Source organism: Triticum aestivum, chromosome 2B, assembly GCF_018294505.1.
Source record: "Triticum aestivum cultivar Chinese Spring chromosome 2B, IWGSC CS RefSeq v2.1, whole genome shotgun sequence".
NCBI lineage: Eukaryota > Viridiplantae > Streptophyta > Magnoliopsida > Poales > Poaceae > Triticum > Triticum aestivum.
Window position 1 is genome coordinate 469,840,001 of NC_057798.1, and position 19,911 is coordinate 469,859,911.

Genomic DNA, 19,911 nt, shown 5'->3' on the forward strand with positions numbered 1-19,911 from the left:
ATTTTGCATTTTCTGGAGTTTTCTTGGTCGGAAAAGGTCGATAAATGGTTGGACTGTCACGACTTGCACAGGTGTGGAAAGTCGTTCAAACCAGGCATGGATGCCTACCATGGTCATGCCTACCTGCTTGCAAAGTTGGGGTCATTTGAAGGATGTCAAAAAATAGATCATATGCAACAGAGGGTGTTCGGGTAGGGCCAGAAATGGACTGTTTGAAAGCACATTATTTTTTGACATCCGTCAAATAGCCCCCCAAAAAATCCACCAACTTCTATGACGAATTCAAGGCATCATGACAAATTGTTTAGATTTTGACAAGTTTTGCATTTTTTGCAGTTTTCTCGATCAAAAAAGGTCGATAAATGGTCGGGCGTGTTGCAACGCACAAACAACGTTGGAAGTCGCTCAACCTAGTATGGATTCCTCATATATCCGTGTCACGCTACTGTAAAAAGTTGGGTCATTTATCCATTGTCCAAAAAATAGTAGTTTTAGGAGTGTGCTAGACTAGGCGAGACAGGTCTATTCATGAGTATGCAGTATTTTTTTTTTCTAATTTGAATGTCTATGTTATTGGTAATTTTCCTCATTATCAATCAATATGAACACTTTCTTATGTCCAAACAATTTCTTGACATTTGACAACAATTTTGGAATTTCAAATTGTTATGAAAATTTTATAAACTTGAACACTTTTTCCAAAATTGTGAAAAAATTCCCAACAATTGGTGTTGTACACAAATTGCAAACCATATAATTTTAAAAATAAATCAAAATTTTGAAACGCAAACATTTCTTAAATTTGTGAACAGTTTTTTTAAAACAGGAACATATTTTGAAATTCCAGAACATTTTTTAAAATTGTACATAATATTTGAAAACAACAATATTTCTTGGTATTTCAAAATTTTAATAGGTTTGAAAACGTATAAAAATGAATTAACATAAAAAAGAAAAGAAAACAAAAAAAATATAAAATATAAAAAAATATGCTCAGGCCTTGGTTCAACTAGGCAACGACGTCGCTCCTACCGGGTGCCTGTTGGTCCGACCCAAGCGTTCACGGCTTTAAAAAAAGTTCATCAATTCTGGAAACGAATGTTCATGAATCTTTCAAAAATGCAGGCTTTGACGAATGTTTGTAAAAGTTGCAAAGAGTTCATGGATTGAAAAAAAGTACACAAATTTGAAAACAAAGTTTGTGGATTTAAGAATCATGAATTTGAAAAGTTCACGGAATTAGGAAAAAGGCTGATGATTAATAAATAGTTCATGAATTTTAATAAAGAAAAGAAAGTGAAAAAGAGAAAAATTAAAAATAGAAGAAAACTGAGACAAAAATAAAAAAAATTCACAACATGTTTGGAAATATGTTCGGAAAATGTTCATGTTTCAAAACTTTGTTTAAATTTCAAAAACAAATTTGCTAAAATTTCGTTCATAAATTCAAAATATTTGGCATTTCAAAATTATTCACATTTTTTTTGGATAAACCTTTCTTTTTTAAGAAAATATTTCATATATATTAACGCTCTTGTGTTTTCTTGTATATTTGGCGCTAGAAAATATCGCAAGCAGCGGTGGGGTGAAGTGGCTAGCGGTGTGACAGGTCTTGAGTTCAAATCCTCATGTGCTCTTTTTTCCAGTAAAAGTACTTTTACGTCACTTGTATTGAACGTGGTATTTTTGTAAAAGTACTTTTACGTCACTTGTATTGAACGTGGTATTTTAGTAAAAGTACTTTTGCATCACTTGTATTGAACATGGTAGGGACATGGCTTATTGGGCCGGCCCAACTTTTATATGAGCTCTCACGACATACTTTAAGAAATGACCATCTTGCCCTTTATTATGAAGGGATATGAGATAATCTCAAATGTTGATGTATTTAGGGGTGTACCAAAGCAGAAGTGATAGAGTGCAGGTCTAGGAGTGGATGTGTGTTTGTTTTGCTCTTTTTTGTTCTTCCTTCTAGCTATCCTTCTCTCACTTGGGTGGAAGCTTTATACTATACTCTTTCCAATTGAATTTCAGAAGCGGTGTTGGGAAATCATCGAAGGAGATCTTTTACCCATGTTCCATGATCTGTTTAATGGCCAATTACAATTATTCCACCTTAACTTTGAAACTATAACATTGTTGCCAAAGAAAGAGGAGGCAGTTCGCATTGAGCAGTTCATACCTATATGTCTACATAATGTGAGCTCTAAGATTTTTACAAAAGTTGGTATTAATAGACTCACACGAATTGCGCATAATGTGGTGTAGCTCATGACCCACAAGTATAGGGGATCAATCATAGTTCTTTCGATAAGTAAGAGTGTAGAACCCAATGAGGAGCAGAAGAAAATGACAAGTGGCTTTCAGCAAGGTATTTTCTGCAAGCACGGAAATAGCCGGTAACAGGTAGTTTGATATCAAGATAATTTGTAACGGACAAGTAACGGTAACGGTAAATAAAGTGCAACAAGGTAGCCCAATCCTTTTGTGGCAAAGGACAGGCCAAAACGGTCTCTTATAATGAGCAAAGCGTTCTTGAGGGTACACGAGAATTTCATCTAGTCACTTTCATCATGTTGGTTTGATTCGTGTTTGCTACTTTGATAATTTGGTATGTGGGTGGACCGGTGCTTGGGTGTTGTTCTTACTTGAACAAACCTCCCACTTATGATTAACCCCCTTGCAAGCATCCGCAACTACGAGAAAAGTATTAAAATAAAATCTAACTATAGCATTAAACATTTGGATCCAAATCGGTCCCTTGCGAAGTAGCGCATAAACTAGGGTTTAAGCTTCTGTCACTCTAGCAACCCATCATCTAATAACTACTCCACAATGCATTCCCTTAGGCCCAAATATGGTGAAGTGCCATGTAGTCGACGTTCACATGACACCACTAAGGGAATCACAACATACATATCATCAAAATATCGAACACATATCAAGTTCACATGATTACTTGCAACAAGACTTCTCCCGTGACCTCAAGAACAAAAGTAACTACTCACAATTGATATTCATTCTCAAGATCAGAGGGGTATTAAATAGCATAATGGATCTGAACATATAATCTTCCACCAAATAAACCATATAGTAATCAACTACACAATGTAATCAACACTACTAGTCACGCACAGGTACCAACCTGAGGTTCCGGTACAAAGATTGAACACAAGAGATGAACTAGGTATGAGAGGAGATGGTGTTGTTGAAGATGTTGATGGAGATTGGCCTCCCAAATATGAGAGGATTGTTGGTGATGACGATGGCTTCGATTTCCCCCTTCGGGAGGGATGTGCCCCCGGCAGAATCGCTCCGCCGGAGGTCAAAGGTGCTCCTGCCCAAGTTCCGCCTTGAGACGGCGGCGTGATGTCTACTACACAACCTTCTTCTTGTAGACGTTGTTGGGCCTCCAGGTGCAGAGGTTTGTAGGACAGTAGAAAATTTCTCTCAAGTGGATGACCTAAGGTTTATCAATTCGTGGGAGGCGTAGGATGAAGATGGTCTCTCTCAAACAACCCTGCAACCAAATAACAAAGAGTCTCTTGTGTCCCCAACACACCCAATACAATGGTAAATTGTATAGGTGCACTAGTTCGGCGAAGAGATGGTGATACAAGTGCAATATGGATGGTAGATATATGTTTTTGTAATCTGAAAATATAAAAAACAGCAAGGTAACTAGTGGTAAAAGTGAGCATAAACGGTATTGCAATGCTAGGAAACAAGGCCTAAGGTTCATACTTTCACTAGTGCAAGTTCTCTCAACGATAATAACATAACTGGATCATATAACTATCCCTCAACATGCAACAAAGAGTCACTCCAAAGTCACTAATAGCGGAGAACAAACGAAGAGATTATTGTAGGGTACGAAACCACCTCAAAGTTATCCTTTCTGATCGATCTATTCAATAGTCCGTAGTAAAATAAGATGAAGCTATTCTTTCCGTTCGATCTATCATAGAGTTCGTACTAGAATAACACCTTAAGACATAAATCAACCAAAACCCTAATGTCACCTAGATACTCCATTGTCACCTCAAGTATTCGTGGGCATGATTGTACGATATGCATCACACAATCTCAGATTCATCTATTCAACCAACACAAAAGTACTTCAAAGAGTGCCCCAAAGTTTCTATCGGAGAGTCAAGACGAAAACGTGTGCCAACCCCTATGCATAAGTTCATTGAACCCGCAAGTTGATCACCAAAACATACATCAAGTGAATCACGTGAATATCCCATTGTCACCACAGATAAGCACGGCAAGACATACATCAAGTGTTATCAAATCCTTAAAGACTCAATCCGATAAGATAACTTCAAAGGGAAAACTCAATTCATCACAAGAGAGTAGAGGGGGAGAAACATCATAAGATCCAACTATAATAGCAAAGCTTGCGATACATCAAGATCGTATCACCTCAAGAACATGAGAGAGAGAGAGAGAGAGAGAGAGAGAGATCAAACACATAGCTACTGGTACATACCCTCAGCCCCGAGGGTGAACCACTCCCTCCTCGTCATGGAGAGCGTCGGGATGATGAAAATGGCCACCATTGAGGGATCCCCCCCCCTCTGGCAAGGTGCCAGAACGGGCTCCTGAGAGGTTTTTGGTGGCTACAGAGGCTTGTGGCGGCGGAACTCCCAATCTATTCTGTTCCTCGAAGTTTTTAGGGTATATGGACTTATATAGGCGAAAGAAGTCGATCACGGGAGCCACGAGGGGCCCATGAGGGTGGGGGCGCGCCCAGGGGGGAGGGCGCGCCTCCTTGCCTCGTGGCCACCTCGAAGCTTCCCTTACATGCACTCCAAGTCCCCTGGATTGCTTCCATTCCAAAAATAACTTTCCTAAGGTTTTGTTCCGTTTGGACTCCGTTTGATATTCCTTTTCTTTGAAACACTAAAATAGGCAAAAAACAACAATTTGGGCCGGGCCTCCGGTTAGTAGGTTAGTCCCAAAAATGATATAAAAGTGTAAAGTAAAGCCCATAAACATCCGAAACAGGTAATATAATAGCATGGAACAATCAAAAGTCCTCCTCTTATTTTTTCTAGGTCAAAATGGCCTATATACAAGAAGATGGGAACCGGAGGTGGGATGGGGTGAGCACAACCCATCAGGGCGCGCTTGGAAGGCCTGATGCGCCCTGGTGTCTTGTGCTCACCAGGTGGCCCCCTCCGGTAGTTAGTTGCTCCAGTATTTTTTATATATTCCAAAACAATTCTTCGTAAATTTTCAGCTCATTTGGAGATGTGCAGATTAGGTAACTCTGACATAGCTTTTTCAGGTCCAGAATTCCAGCTTCCGGCATTCTCCCTCTTTGTGTAAACCTTGTATATTATGAGATAAAAGGCATTACAATTACTCAATAAAGCATTATTATGCATAAAAACATTGTAAATAACAGTAGGAAAACATGATGCTAAATGGACGTATCAACTCCCCCAAGCTTACACCTCGCTTGTCCTCAAGCAAAAAACTGATATCGAAAAACATGCCCACGTGCTTAGAGAAGAGAGAGAGGTATCGATAAAAACAAAATACGGACATAGAAGCACCATGCTTATTATTTTAACAGCAACAAACTTTAGCATAGAACTTTATCACATAACTTTATCACATAACTTCTCATGAACAAGTAACAATTCATCACAACATCAAAGTAAAAGCATAAACTCTATTGAAAACCAACAAACTATGTTCTCAATCAACTTTGCGACTACAATTCATCATCTTTTTAGGAAGGGTCTCGTATCAAAGCCTTTTGGCAAGTCCACATACTCAACCATCATATAATCTTCTATGATTGCTAACACTCACCTAATACACATGAGCAAAAAGTTTCAATCGGACACCTGGAAAGATAGGGCTTATAGTTTCGCCTCCCAACGTATTCACCTCAAAGGTGATGTCAACAAAAATAATTCATGCTCACTCATATCCAAGTGGATATATGTGCCTAGATCTTTCCTCACCACATGATGCTTGCAAAAAGAGAAAATAAAAAGGAATAGGAAAGAATACTTTAACTCTTGCATAAAAGTAAATACATAAAAGTAAAAGATAGGCCCTTCGTAGAGGGAAGCAGAGGTTTTCCTGCGCTTTTTGGTTTGTATGCTCAATCTCTTAGTGCAAAAGAACGTCACGTTATATTGTCCCTTATGATAGCAACCTTTATTATGCAGTCTGTCACTTTTATTATTTCACCATGACAAGTTTGCACAATGCTCAATTTTCTCTTACACTAAATGATCCAACACATTTAGAAGCAATTTTTATTGCCTTATTGCATCGATGACAACTTACTTGAAGGATCTTACTCAATCCATAGGTAGGTATGGTGGACTCTCAAAACAAGATTTTGGGTTTAAGGGTTTTTGGATGCACAAGTAGTATCTCTACTTAGTGCGGAATTTTTGGCTAGCAAAAATATTGGGCAAGCACCACATGTTAAAGGATCTATGACAATATAAATTCTATGTGAATATGAACAAACATAAATCACTACATTATCTTCCTTGTCCAACGTCAACAATTTTGGCATATAATATTTTGAAAGATGTCCAAGATAGTGTATTTGCATGTGAATCTTCTCTTCCCTTATTAATTCTTTCATGAATTGCATCATTGACCAATGTTATGTTTGTCAAATTTCAACAAATCACTTGTACTTTTCTTTATGTGATGTCATTACTTACCATAAGATTAGCATATGATCTTTACCATTATTTCCTTTATTTTGATTGAAACATAAAAGTAAAGAAAGCAAAACTCGAACTAGACTTTATTATATATCTCGCACACGATTACATAGACAGATGGATCACTAAGCAATCACTCGAAAATAGATTGAACTAAAATTTTCATTCAACTAATTCAAAAGATAACTAAAGATCGAACTAGAATAGATAAAGGCAAAGAAGGTGATGGTGATACGATACCAAGACACCTCTCCCAAGCTTGGTACAAGCCAAGGGGAGTTCCCATACCGTTACTCCAGTCTCCTTTGGTGGTGAAGAAGGTGATGGTGGTAGTGATGAGGTAGTAGCGAGCCTGTCCTTTCTCCTCAGCTTACGCTTGAGGGTGGAATTTTCCTCCCACAAGATATCAACCTCCTACTTGAGCATTAATATCTTCTTGCATAATTCCTGCTTGTTCTCCTGCAGAAGACGAAATGGGATAAACTGGATCTTAGGTTTCTTTGTTTTATTAGGCAAACTTGACTTCTTGAATTCCACGTGCATGTCCCCAGGTTGTGGTAGAGGGACTTCCTCTTCATATGAGCTTGTCTCCTCCTTGCCCTTCAGATCATAGTCCTCTTCTTCCTCCATGATCCAACCATAATTTCAGATCTATCAGGAAACAACAAGAAAGAATAATAGAGGATTTCTCCGTGATACAGTGGTTAATACATTTGGCGGGTATATAAAGATTTTTTTATCTTGGGATACAAGCAAAACGAGAGGAAAATAGAGTTGGAAAGGTTCCCGAGGTGGGCACAACACACCTGGACAGGGCAGGCAAAGGAGGCGCGCCCTGGTGTCTTGTGCCCTCCTCGGTTGCCTTCCTGGTTATTTCTTATTTTCCTAATTGTTGTAATATTCCAAAACTGACAGAAAATATTTTTGCGGATTTTTCAGAGTCCGTTTACTTACCGTATCACCTACCTCCTCTTTTTCATGGTGTTGGAGGGTTCCGGAAGGTTTCTTTTATGTGTTCCTCCGGTGTCATGGTTTGAATAGTATTGCTTTCGATATTAATAGGCATACCTAGGATATAGTGTTTAATTCTTTGCCCATTGACCACCTTCAGGTTAGTACCTTTGGCATTATTAATTTTGATAGCTCAAAAGCGATAAACCTCTTCGATAATATACGGTCCTTCCCATTTGGAAAGAAGTTTTCCCGCAAAGAATCTAAAACAAGATATGTACAAAAGAACATATTCCCCAACTTTAAATTCTCGCTTTTGGATTCTTTTATCATGCCATCTTTTAATTTTTTCTTTAAATAATTTGGCATTTTCATAAGATTGGGTTCTCCATTCATGTAGTGAGCTAATATCAATAACCTCTTTTCACTGGCAAGTTTGAAATCATAGTTGAGTTCTTTAATTGCCCAATATGCTCTATGTTCTAACTCAAGAGGCAAATGACAAGCTTTTCCATAAACCATTTTATAAGGAGACATACCCATAGGATTTTTATAAGCTGTTCTGTAGGCCCAAAGTGCATCATCCAATTTCTTAGACCAATTCTTTTGGGTAGTATTAATTGTATTTTTTTTGCTACGTTCAACTTGACCACTAGATTGAAGATGATAAGGTGATGCAATTCTACGGTTGACATCATATTTCGCAAGCATTTTACGGTAAGCACCATGAATAAAGTGTGAACCACCATCAGTCATTAAATATCTAGGGACTCCAAACCTTGGGAAAATAACTTCTTTAAGCATTTTAATAGATGTGGTGGGCTCCTACTTCTATGACAAAAAATCATGATAGAAAATGGGCTTTTCGTCCTGGGCGGGCCGAAGATGCAGCTGCATGACATTCTTTGGGCCGTCCATGACGGAAAAAACCATGGTAGAAGCGAGGGCGAGGAAAATTTCAGCGAGTTCCCGGTTACGGTGGGAGGTCAGGGGCCGAGCGATGTGCGTTTCTCTCGTACACGTACGTGCGTGTGTGTGAGGCGTTGGCTCTAACTGAACCCGAGCGAGGCATTGGGCTCTAACTAAACCCGAGCGATTGCACTGCAGGCTACACGTTACTGAACCTGAGCGATCGATCGATGTCTGTTAACTGAACCCGATCGAGCGATTCCTTCGCTACTGCTGCTAACTGAAGCCGATCGATGCTGCCTCTGGATGGACAGTGAGTGTTGCGGGGGGGGGGGGGGGTTGGATGAACAGTGAGCGGTGGGGTTGGATGAACAGGACCCCGTGGTGTTGCCTCTGGATGAACAGGACCCCGATCGATCGAGCCGGTTGGGGCTGGATGAACAGGACCCCATGGAGGGCTGGATGAACAGGATGACCCCGTGGACGGCTAGATGAACAGTAGATGGTGGAGGGGTGGATGAACGGTAGCCCGTGGAGGGGTGGTTGAACAAGGAGCCCGTGTGGGGTGGTTGAACAGTAGTCGGTGGAGTAGCACGCGGTGGAGGCTGAATGAACAATCGCAGGTGGAGGCTGGAAGAGGTCGACGGTGGATGAACAGTAGCCCGTGGAGGCTGGAGGAGGTCGACGGTGGAGATGAACAGTATCCTGTGGAGTCCCGTGTTGCGGTACGCCACACCCCTCCCGATGAACAGGACCCCTGTTTTGACCGTAGCGCTCCAACACATGTCAGTTTCATCCGTTTTGCGGTACACCACACCCCTCCTGATCAACAGGACCCCGTTTCGACCATAGGAGGTCCGTTTCCTCTGTTTGCGGTACGCCAGACCCCTCCCAATGAACAGGATCCCGTTTCGAATGTGGCCGGTCAAACACAAGGCCATTTCCTCTGTTCTGCGGTATGCCAAGCCTCATTTCCATCATCTGTTTCGTCCAAGCCGGTTGGCTCCCACGCGTTCCGTTGCCTCCCGATGAACATGACGTATTCTGTTGCCTCCCCATGAACACGACGGATTCCGTTGCCTCCCCATGAACACGACGACGATGCAGTTTCTCTGTTCCGACCCAGCCATGTACACGAGCCCTGGCCGTACATATGCGCGAGTAGGCGTTCGGGACCCCTCCCGTATGTATGTACGTGGCCGTATTTTCTTTCTTGCACCCTGGCCATTGTACGTACGTGTACATGCTATGTGCGCGCCTCTACTACGACACGTGCGCGCCTCTACTAAGACACGCGCGCGCCTCTACATTGACCAGTATGTACATACACGTTCGCGACCAGAATGACAACGCTACATATGCTTCGACCAGGTGGGTCCCGACTGTCAGGCACTTCCTTGCGTGTGAAGATGTAGCTGGTGGGTCCCAGCAGTCAGGGGGCGAATTGTTTGTTTTTTGCCCAGACGCACTTCCTTGCGTGGGAAGATGTAGCTGGTGGGTCCCAGCAGTCAGGGGGGCGAATTGTTTGTTTTTTGCCTGGACGCACTTCCTTGCGTGGGAAGATGTAGCTGGTGGGTCCCAGCAGTCAGGGGGAAAACGTTTTTTCGCGAAATACGGTGGCCAGTTCAGTGGGTCCCTACTGTCAGGTGGAGGAATAATTATTTTGCGCGTAATAAGGAGGCACTTCCTTGCGGCCGTCGTGGACCCAGCTATCAGTCTCTCCACGTACAACACTCTTCCGATGGAAGTCGTTCCTTGACCATGTTGACCAGGCCACGCCGAGAGAACCAGGGCGGTGGACAACGGCGAGGCCTAGGAAGGGGACGACGCAGAGTCGGGGAAGACGCGGCAGTGGAAGCCCGCACGGAGAGGAGTACGAGGGTTCACTGGTTCGGCTAAGGTGTGAGGCTGTCGTCGCCACAGATTAACATGGGGTGTGGGTGAGTAGAGGGATGGCCTGGCCAGTGGTGGGAGTAGTAGGGGGCGGTGAAGCCTCCGCGGCATCACAGCCGGCCACGGGAGGTAGGAGCACGCGGCACGACCGACGCTGGTTTGGGCGGCTAGAGCAAGAAGACCAGAGGTTGAAGAAGCACTATGGCCGTTGGATGGACATCGTACGGTCACTGGAGCTAGAATCGTTCATATTGACTAAGTTGACAAAGCCCTTCGTCCCCGACAACTTAGTTGGCCCACAAGTCATCCTCCCACTATGGTGGGTCCCAGCTAGCAGGGGGTATTCATTTTTTTGTGTAATAAGGAGGCACTTCCTTGCTGCGAAGATATACCTGGTGGGTCTGACCTGTCAGCGGGGGGAACATTTTTTCGCGAAATACAGAGGCCCTTCCGGTGGGTCCCAGCTGTCAGGTGGAGGAATCATTATTTTGCGCGTAATAAGGAAGCATTTCCTTGTGTGCGGCTGTGGACCTAGCTGTCAGCCTCTCCACGTACAGTCTACGTCCGATGGATGTCGTTTGTTGACCATGTTGACCAGGCCGCGCCGAGAGCACCATGGCGGTGGATGACGTCGAGTCCTAGGAAGGAAACAACACGGAGCCGGGGAAGACTCGACAATGGTTGCCCACGCGGTGGTGAGTACGAGGGTTTGCTGGTCCGGCTGCCGTCGCCGGAAAATAACAGGAGGTGTGGGTGAGTAGAGGAATTGCCTGGCCAGCAATGAAGTAGGATGGGGCGGTGCGGCCTGTGCGGCAGCACAACCGGCCACGGGGGGCGGGAGCAGGCAGTCCCACCGGAGCTGGTTTGGGCAGCTGGAGCAAGAAGATCAGATATTGAAGAAGCAGCACGGCTGTTGGATTGACATCCAACGGTCACTGCTGCTAGAATCGTTTGTGGACTAAGTTGACAAAGCCAAAGTACACGTCAACCTAGTAGACCCACAAGTCAGCCTCCAAATCTATCCCAAACAGCATATAGCCCAAAATTTCTAGCCAGATTCAAATTTATTTTAAATCTAAATATACCTTAATTTAAATTCAATGAAATTTTACCCGCATAAAAACAATGAAATTTAAAATATCAAAATCCGAAAGAAAACATTATTTTGGAACTAATTGCCTGTTTGCTATATTTTTTCATTTTACAGCTCATTTATTATTACTTATAGCCCGTTTCTTATTACTTATAGCCCATTTTCTGGGCAAAATGCATCCCTCCTCGTCTTGAAAGATTTCCAGCCCAGCGGGGCGTAGAAAAGCAAGTAGGCCTACATTGGTTATTCTGCAAAAAACAAAATAGCTGGCTAGCCATTTTCAGAAAGGAAAAAAAGAAACTGGGATGGTCATGTGCTAAACATATGAAATAAAAGCCTGGGCTAGACGGGCCACGGGTCCCGCACAACCCAGTTGATACCCTTCTCCGTCCCGAAAAAACAAAATTACTGCGCGCGCTGCTGGGTCCCTACTGTCATCTTCACCATGTACAATCATCTTCTTATTCCTCTGGTTGTTGACCATGTTGACAACACTGGAGGGCGGTGCCGCGATGAGCGAACCAAGGCGGAGGACGAGGGTGAGGCCTTGGACGGGAACGAACAGGAGCCCAGGAAGATGCGCAGAGTTTTAGGGTGCGATGTGGCCACGATGCGTGCGCGGCAGCACAACCAGCCGTGGGAGGCGGGAGCACGCGGTCCCGCTGGCGCTGGTTTGGCTTTGGCGGCTCCAGGAAGAAGAGACTAAAGAAACACGACAGACATTGAATGTCAATCCAATGGTCAAGGTTGGCACAATCGTTTGTTGACTAAGCGGACACCAAGTAGCATACTTTTTTATATATAGGAAGAAAAGAAAAACTGGGCTCGTTGGCCTGATAACATTCCCGAAACTGCGACCGTTCGATCTTGTGTCGCAACTAAAACTGCGAGAAAAATGCGTTCATCTGCCGTCCTCCTCACAGGGAACGTTGTCCACATAAGTGACTAGCACCCTTGGTTTTCAACCGAGAGGTCTTGGGTTCGAGTCCCAGGAACTCTCAATTTTTTCCTCCTTCCTTCCTCGCAAAAAAAGGGAAATTAAATCAAAGACTTGGGAAAGCGTACAGAACAAGCTACTGTACCAGTAAAGAGACATTGCGGAGTTATAGAAAAAAAAGAGATGTGCTCCTATAGCTAGTTCGAATCCAAACCTAGACTATGAGTATATATGGTGCTATGCTACTCTACAAGTAATGAAACTGACATATCCAATGTTCGCTTCTCCTCTTCTCTACTTACTCTGCCTAGCATCAGAAGCTCTGGCCGCAGCAACCATGTCCGCTAGCTGCTCATCCACCTGCTCTTCAGCAGGCAACAACCAGATATGCGCCAAGTCGCCACTCGTACCATCGCCTGTGGTTCTCATCACACCCCCGCCGGCACGCGCACCGCAGCCAATTTCTCATCGCAACCCGCTGCCGTTGGTGTGGTGCCACTGCTGCAAATCTCGCAAAGTCATCCATCGCGTCTCAACCACAATCCTCAACCCTGGCCGAGTCTTTTACAAATGCCCGAATCATGGGGTAATAATATGTTTAAGTGTTGTTCTGCTGCTTTCAATTGCTGATTTTTTTAATAGTTTGGTTGATGATCTTCCAATTTGATTCGTGCAGAAAAGGGAAGATTCATGTGATTTGTATTTCTAGGAAGTTGTTGATGTGGGGGAATGCAACTACGATGATTATTCGGTTAGCCGAGGAATCCCAATACCAGCAGGTTGGGGTGTTGGACAAGTAACTGAAGGAACGACAAAAGAGGAAGATGCAGAGCAGAAGGTTAAAGATGCAGTTCCTCTAATCATGGCCAAGCAACAGCTGCTGAACGGCCTTGACAGCAATGAGGAGATGAAAGAGCTTGTGAAGATAATGGGCAAAATTGATGTGCTCTGTAGGATGATAGTCTCTTTATTTGAAGTGTATATAGCACTCGTGATGTATTCAGTGGCAATGACATGAGCACTTTGCTGAAACTAGTAATGAATGAAACCTGTGTAGGAGGCTGGACGTAGTGTTGTGAACATCTAATGATTTATATTAACGGAAATCAGGGGGTATCCCCTTTTGCTCATAAATAAATAAATAGCAGAGGCCCTGTCAGGTCAGCTTTGTTATCATTCGAAGACGTCGAGCAAATTATAGTCCAACATCAAACTATGTCATCAAATTCAAGTTTCACAGCCAAATATGAGTACAACTAAACAACAATGTCATCATGTTTTAGTTGTCATACAATCACCAAACACAAATCAGCATACATAATAAGTGATGTTCTCACAGCAAAATACTAAACAACATGTTCATCAGGTTTCAGTTGTCATAGCAAACACAATTTCACATAATAGATAAAAAACGTCTTCTGACAGGCAAATACGACAAAAGCAATGTAATCATCATCCGCAGCAGCAGCGTCAACATCTTCGCCATGTGTATCAGTCTGAATCATAATTCCCCATGGTGTCATCTTCTTCTTCGTCCTCAACGTCCTCGAACGTTGGCTTCTTCTTGATCAACTCTTGTATGTCCACAACACGACAGGCAATCTTTTCGCCGGCGTCATTGACGTGATGGTTCTCAAAGATATTAGGAACATCTGTGTTATCTTGTACATCAGGAGCAGTGTAAGCATCATCTTGTTGTGCAACTTCATTAAACGAATTCCTCTGCTCAAACCTTTACAATACTCTCCAGTCATTGCTACGTGCAAATGTGTCTTCCAAGAAAAATATCTGTGTTGCTTGATTTACCAAAATAAAAGGCTTGTTGGTCTGGTACACTGCCTTGACATTGATGGATTTAAAATAATCATCAGCTTTGGGTTTTGCAATCCAAGAAAACAGGTTATACCAACGACAGCACAACAGAACCACACACCGATGATCCTTGAAACTAGAGATATACTGCAACTGAACAATGTCTGTTATGTTAGCATACATTTTAGTTGTCTCTTTGTCATACGTATCCGTGCTCATGATGGCACTGTTTTGTGTCTTCCTGCAGTCATCTCGTGCAAGGGTGTTGTAGCGCACATCTCCAACAACGCAAGATTCATAATGTCTTACCCGAGTATCAGGACCCATTGCTAGTGAGTAAAGGGCATCATCAACTACCTGCCCATCCTCCCGCATCTTCTTAACCTATGGTTAGAAGATAGACAAGCTGATCATCTTATGTACTCAATATATTAAAAAAATTGTCAGTGCAATTCAAAAGCTTACATGGCTCTTGAACCATTTCGCAAATCCTGCCATAACCAGTTTGTCAATGTTTCTTGGATTTTGCGGCAGTAACTCCTTTTTGTAGATGCTGCACAACATAGTGATCACGTCAAACATCTAAATATATAAGAATGTGCTACAAGTTTAGTAGATTATGATGTATAAGCTGCAGTACTACACTTACTTGATATAAGGTAGTATCTCAGGACAATTATTCAACACATACCAAACCATTTTGTCCAAATCTTTAGGTTTGTCCTCTTGTCGACTCTTCCATGTAACTCGAACAGAATAATCGAAAACATTGAGCCCGGGATTGTCTTCACCCACCTCTTTGCTAAGTTGATTAGCTGTTTCAATGTATTTTGAGCAGAATGTCAACGCTTCTGTAGCAATGTAGGCCTATGCAATGGAACCCTCCGGTCTAGCTCTATTCCTAACATAGCCCTTGAAAGTGCCTAGCCGCCTTTCAATAGGGTACATCCAGCCATACTGTACTGGACCTCTAAGTAGTGCCTCATCAGGTAGATGAACAGCCAAATGCACCATCACATCAGGATAGACGCTCCAAAGCATCTATCCTGATATTTCTATTGCAGAGTTCCCTGAAGAATTGTCCCAACTCTGCAACTGCTCTGTATAAGTCAGGGCGGCCCAATCCTCTAAGGATAATAGGTAAAACCCTTTGAAGTAGGACATGGCAGTCATGAGTTTTCAACCCTTGTACCTTGTTTCCATCTGCACTCACTCTCCTTTCAGGGTTGGAAGCAAATCCATGTGGGAATCTCACACGTGACATGACCTTGCAGAATTCTTTTCTTTTTACCTTGTCCAAGACGTACACAGCTGGTGCCATATCCCGTGGTTTACCTTCATCTTGCACCTGCAAATCCCGTCTGATACCCAAGTGTGTCAAATCAATCCTAGATTTTAAGGTATCTTTTGTCTTGCCTTCAATATTAAGAAGTGTGCCGATAATGTTATCACATATATTTTTCTCGATGTGCATCACATCAAGATTATGCCGCAGATCCAAATCTTTCCAATACTCCAAGTCCCACAAAGTGGACTTGCGGGTAAACAATAATCTCTCTTCTGCCCTGCCAGGCTTCCTTTCCCGCTACCATTACCAGGATGGTTTCCTGGTGTAATATGCCCGACCTTCTCTAATTCCACTTGCAACTCATCGGCGGTGAGCCTCTTTGGCGCATCACGGTTTTCATGCTTTGCATTGAACACATGTCTTCCGTATTTTCTAGGATGCGGCTTGTCCTTCGCAAGGAAACGGCGGTGTCCAATGTAACAGATCTTGCTAAGTATTGTGTACGACAGTGGATTCCTGTTACAGCGAACACATGCATTGTAACCATGTGTCGTTCGCCCTGACATAGTGCCCAAAGCCGGATAATCATGGATGCACCAAATTATAACAGCACGCAGAAAGAAATCAGCTGGTGGGCTGCTATATAGGTCTCGAGTGAGAACACCCCTCCATAGCTGTTGAAGTTCCTCCACAAGAGGTTCCATGAACAAATCAAAATCCTTTCCAAGACTTTTTGGACCTGGGATGAGCAAGGCCATCATGTAGTTTGATTCTTTGATGCAGACATTTGGAGGCATGTTGTAAGGGATAACAAGCACTGGCCACATGCTATATGTGGCGCTCTGGTGGCCAAATGGGTTAAATCCATCTGAAGCTAAGCCAAGTCTAATGTTTCTCGAGTCAGCAACAAAGTTTTTGTGTTTATGATTGAAGCTTTTCCACTCACTACCATGAGATGGATGGCTCATTACATTCTGATCTCTGTACTCCTAGTTCCTAGAATGCCACAATACATCCTCTCTTGTTTTAGCATAATGAAACAACCTCTGCAATCTTGGTATAATTGGAAAATTATCAGAACATTATGAGGAATCCTCTTCACAGCATTGCCATCTTTCCATCTTGATGATTTGCATTTCGGGCGTTCACTTAAGTTGGCATAATCTTTCCGGAATAGAACACAATTATTCTTACAAGCATGGATCATATCATATCCAATTCCAACTGCACGAAGGAAATTCTTTATTTTACAGTAGGTGTGTGGCAGCTCAGACACATCTGGGAAAGATTTGCGGAAAGTAGCCAACATCGCATCGAATGATTTGTTGGTCATCCGCTCAGATGTCTTCACCTGAAGAAAGCTGACCATAGATGAGAATAATGACAGCTTATTTCCTGGGGTGACAACCATGTTGCATTGTTCCAACATGCGGGCCCGCCATTTTTCTTCTGCAGGTGAAATTTCACGAAATGCACGAGCATTTCGTAGCATTGTTTCAATGTTGGTCAAACTCACTGGCTCGGCCACCACCACCACCTCCTCCTCTTCCACCTGAGCATCAGGCAGATCAAGATGGTGATCTGCTGCTTCCACATAGTCAATAACATTGACGTTCATAGTTTCACCATGATGAACCCACCTAGTATATGTGACCAACATCCCCTACAAGTGTAGATGATTTTGCACAGTTGACTAGGGTCTTGTAACTGAATTCATACAACTGCTACACGGGCAGAGCACATCTGATTTCGGACCACCGTACTCAGCTATGATAAAGTTCATGAAGTTTTCAACCCCCTCGACATATGCAGCGGAGAATCTTCGAGCAGAAGTTATCCAAGTCATGTCCATCTATTAGACATACAAATTAGTTCTTCTACTAGATATTACAGGAAAAACATATATGCTTTTTTATAAAGTCCAGAAAAAAATACGTAGGTCGATGTCTAAAGCTATGGCAAGATATTTGGACGAGCAGATCTAAGTAACGAAATATATGTAAAGCTAATTCAGCAAACAGATTTGAGTGCTAAATTATGGCAGGCTGTTTCAGCAGTCAATGAGGCCGAGCACACAGCCATCGAACTATCGAAGGCCATCGCAGCAACAGAGATCGAGTATAAAACGGTGTAGAGCTATTTCACCTAACAGATTGGCTACTAGACCATGGCAATCTACGTGACAATAAATATATGGCAGGATATTTTAGCAACTAATCAGCCTTGGCATGCCATCTCAGCTAAGCAGATTGAGTGCAGAACAGGGCAAGGAAGCTTCTTAAGTAGAGCATATTGACTGTAAACTACTTCGTCAAACAGTGTGATTAACAGCGTCTATGAAAGGATCGATATAGTTGACTAGAGGGGGGCTGAATAGGCAACTAACACTTTTTAAACTTTTCTTTACCAAATTAAACTTTGCATCAAAGTAGGTTGTCTAGATATGCAACTAGGTGAGCAACATATATGATGCAACAACAACTAGCACACAAGCAAGCAAGGGATACAACACAAATAAGCTTGCACAAGTAAAGGCACGAGGTAACCAAGAGTAGAGCCGGTTGAGACGAGGATGTGTTACCGAAGTTCCTTCCTTTTGAGGGGAAGTACGTCTCCGTTAGAGTGGTGTGGAGGCACAATGCTCCCCAAGAAGCCACTAGGGCCACCGTAATCTCCTCACGCCCTCACACAATGTGAGATGCCGTGATTCCACTATTGGTGCCCTTGAAGGCGGCGACCGAACCTTTACAAACAAGGTTGGGGCAATCTCCACAACCTAATTGGAGGCTCCCAACGACACCATGAAGCTTCACAACAATGGACTATGGCTCCGCGGTGACCTCAACCGTCTAGGGTGCTCAAACACCCAAGAGTAACAAGATCCGCTAGGGATTAGTGGGGGGAATCAAATTTCTCTTGGTGGAAGTGTAGATCTGGGCCTTCTCAACCACTCCCGAGCAAATCAACAAGTTTGATTGGCTAGGGAGAGAGATCGGGCGAAAATGGAGCTTGGAGCAACAATGGAGCTTTTGGGGAAAGAGGTAGGTCAACTTTGGGGAATAAGACCCCTTTATATAGTGGGGAAAACAATCCAACCGTTATCCCCCCAAGCAGCCCCGCAGAGAGCGGTACTACTGCTTGGGTGGGCGGTACTACCGCTGAGCCAGCGGTAATACCGCGCCACCTAGTGGTACTACTGCGCACAAGAGGGGAGCAGGGTCCTGGACCCAGAGCGGTACTACCGCGGTGGTAAGGGCGGTACTACCGCTCGAGAGCGGTACTACCGCTGCTACTGCCGCGACTAGTGCCGCAGAACCCGACATGAGAAAACGAGGGCTCGAGTCAAGGCGGTAGTGGCCCGGAGCCATAGCGGTACTACAGCAAAATCCACTAAGCGGTACTACCACTGAGGAGCGGTACTACCGCTTGCTGTCTTCGGCGGTACTACCGTTGTGGCCCGCGGTACTACCGCTGGGGCCACACATAGAGAGTAGAGAGGGGAATGAGAGCTTCATCAAAGCGGGAAGGAGCAACGGGTGCAATAGGAATGTGTACGTGTTGATTCCACCCTAGCCATCCCAAAGCGGATCCCCTCTTGATAGTACGATGACTCCTACGCAACTAGTCCACCAACAGAGAAATGAAGGAGCTGCACCGTCTTGAATAAAACACCGAGGGGAGGGAATCGTCTCGTGCCAAAGGATGAATCTCTGAAAATCTCAACGCACACGATTAGTCCGCAAAAGCATTGTCATATATCACCAAAACACCTTGGGGATAAATATGCCCTTACAATCTCCCCCTTTTTGGTGGACTGATGAAATTACGGGATTTGCACAAACGGGAAGATAGGACATGCGCAAACCCTACAACTCACAAATGTAGATGGGATCCCCCTAGATGTGTGCTATCTTGATAGGTGCTTTGGACTGCACGGCACACATACTAGGATCAACGCCCCCCCTACATTTTGGAGACCAACAACCTAAGCAAGATATATGAGAGCAAAGTATATATAACAAGAAAATCATGCATCTCATAAGATAGACATAGATAATGATAATAAGGATAAGGTAGCATATGTCTCACACCATATGTCTGGAACTTTGGTCTCACTTGCACAAAACCAAGCAAAGCAAACGGCGAGAAAACAAACCACAAAGAAAACACACTCGCAAAGCAGAGAACGACACAAATCCCTAAACTCTCTCCCCCTTTGGCATCGGGACACCAAAAAGAGAGGGAGTGTTGCTACGGCTCCATGTGATAGCATGCGAGGGTCGAACATCATATCCCCGCGGGATCGTCTACACTGCCG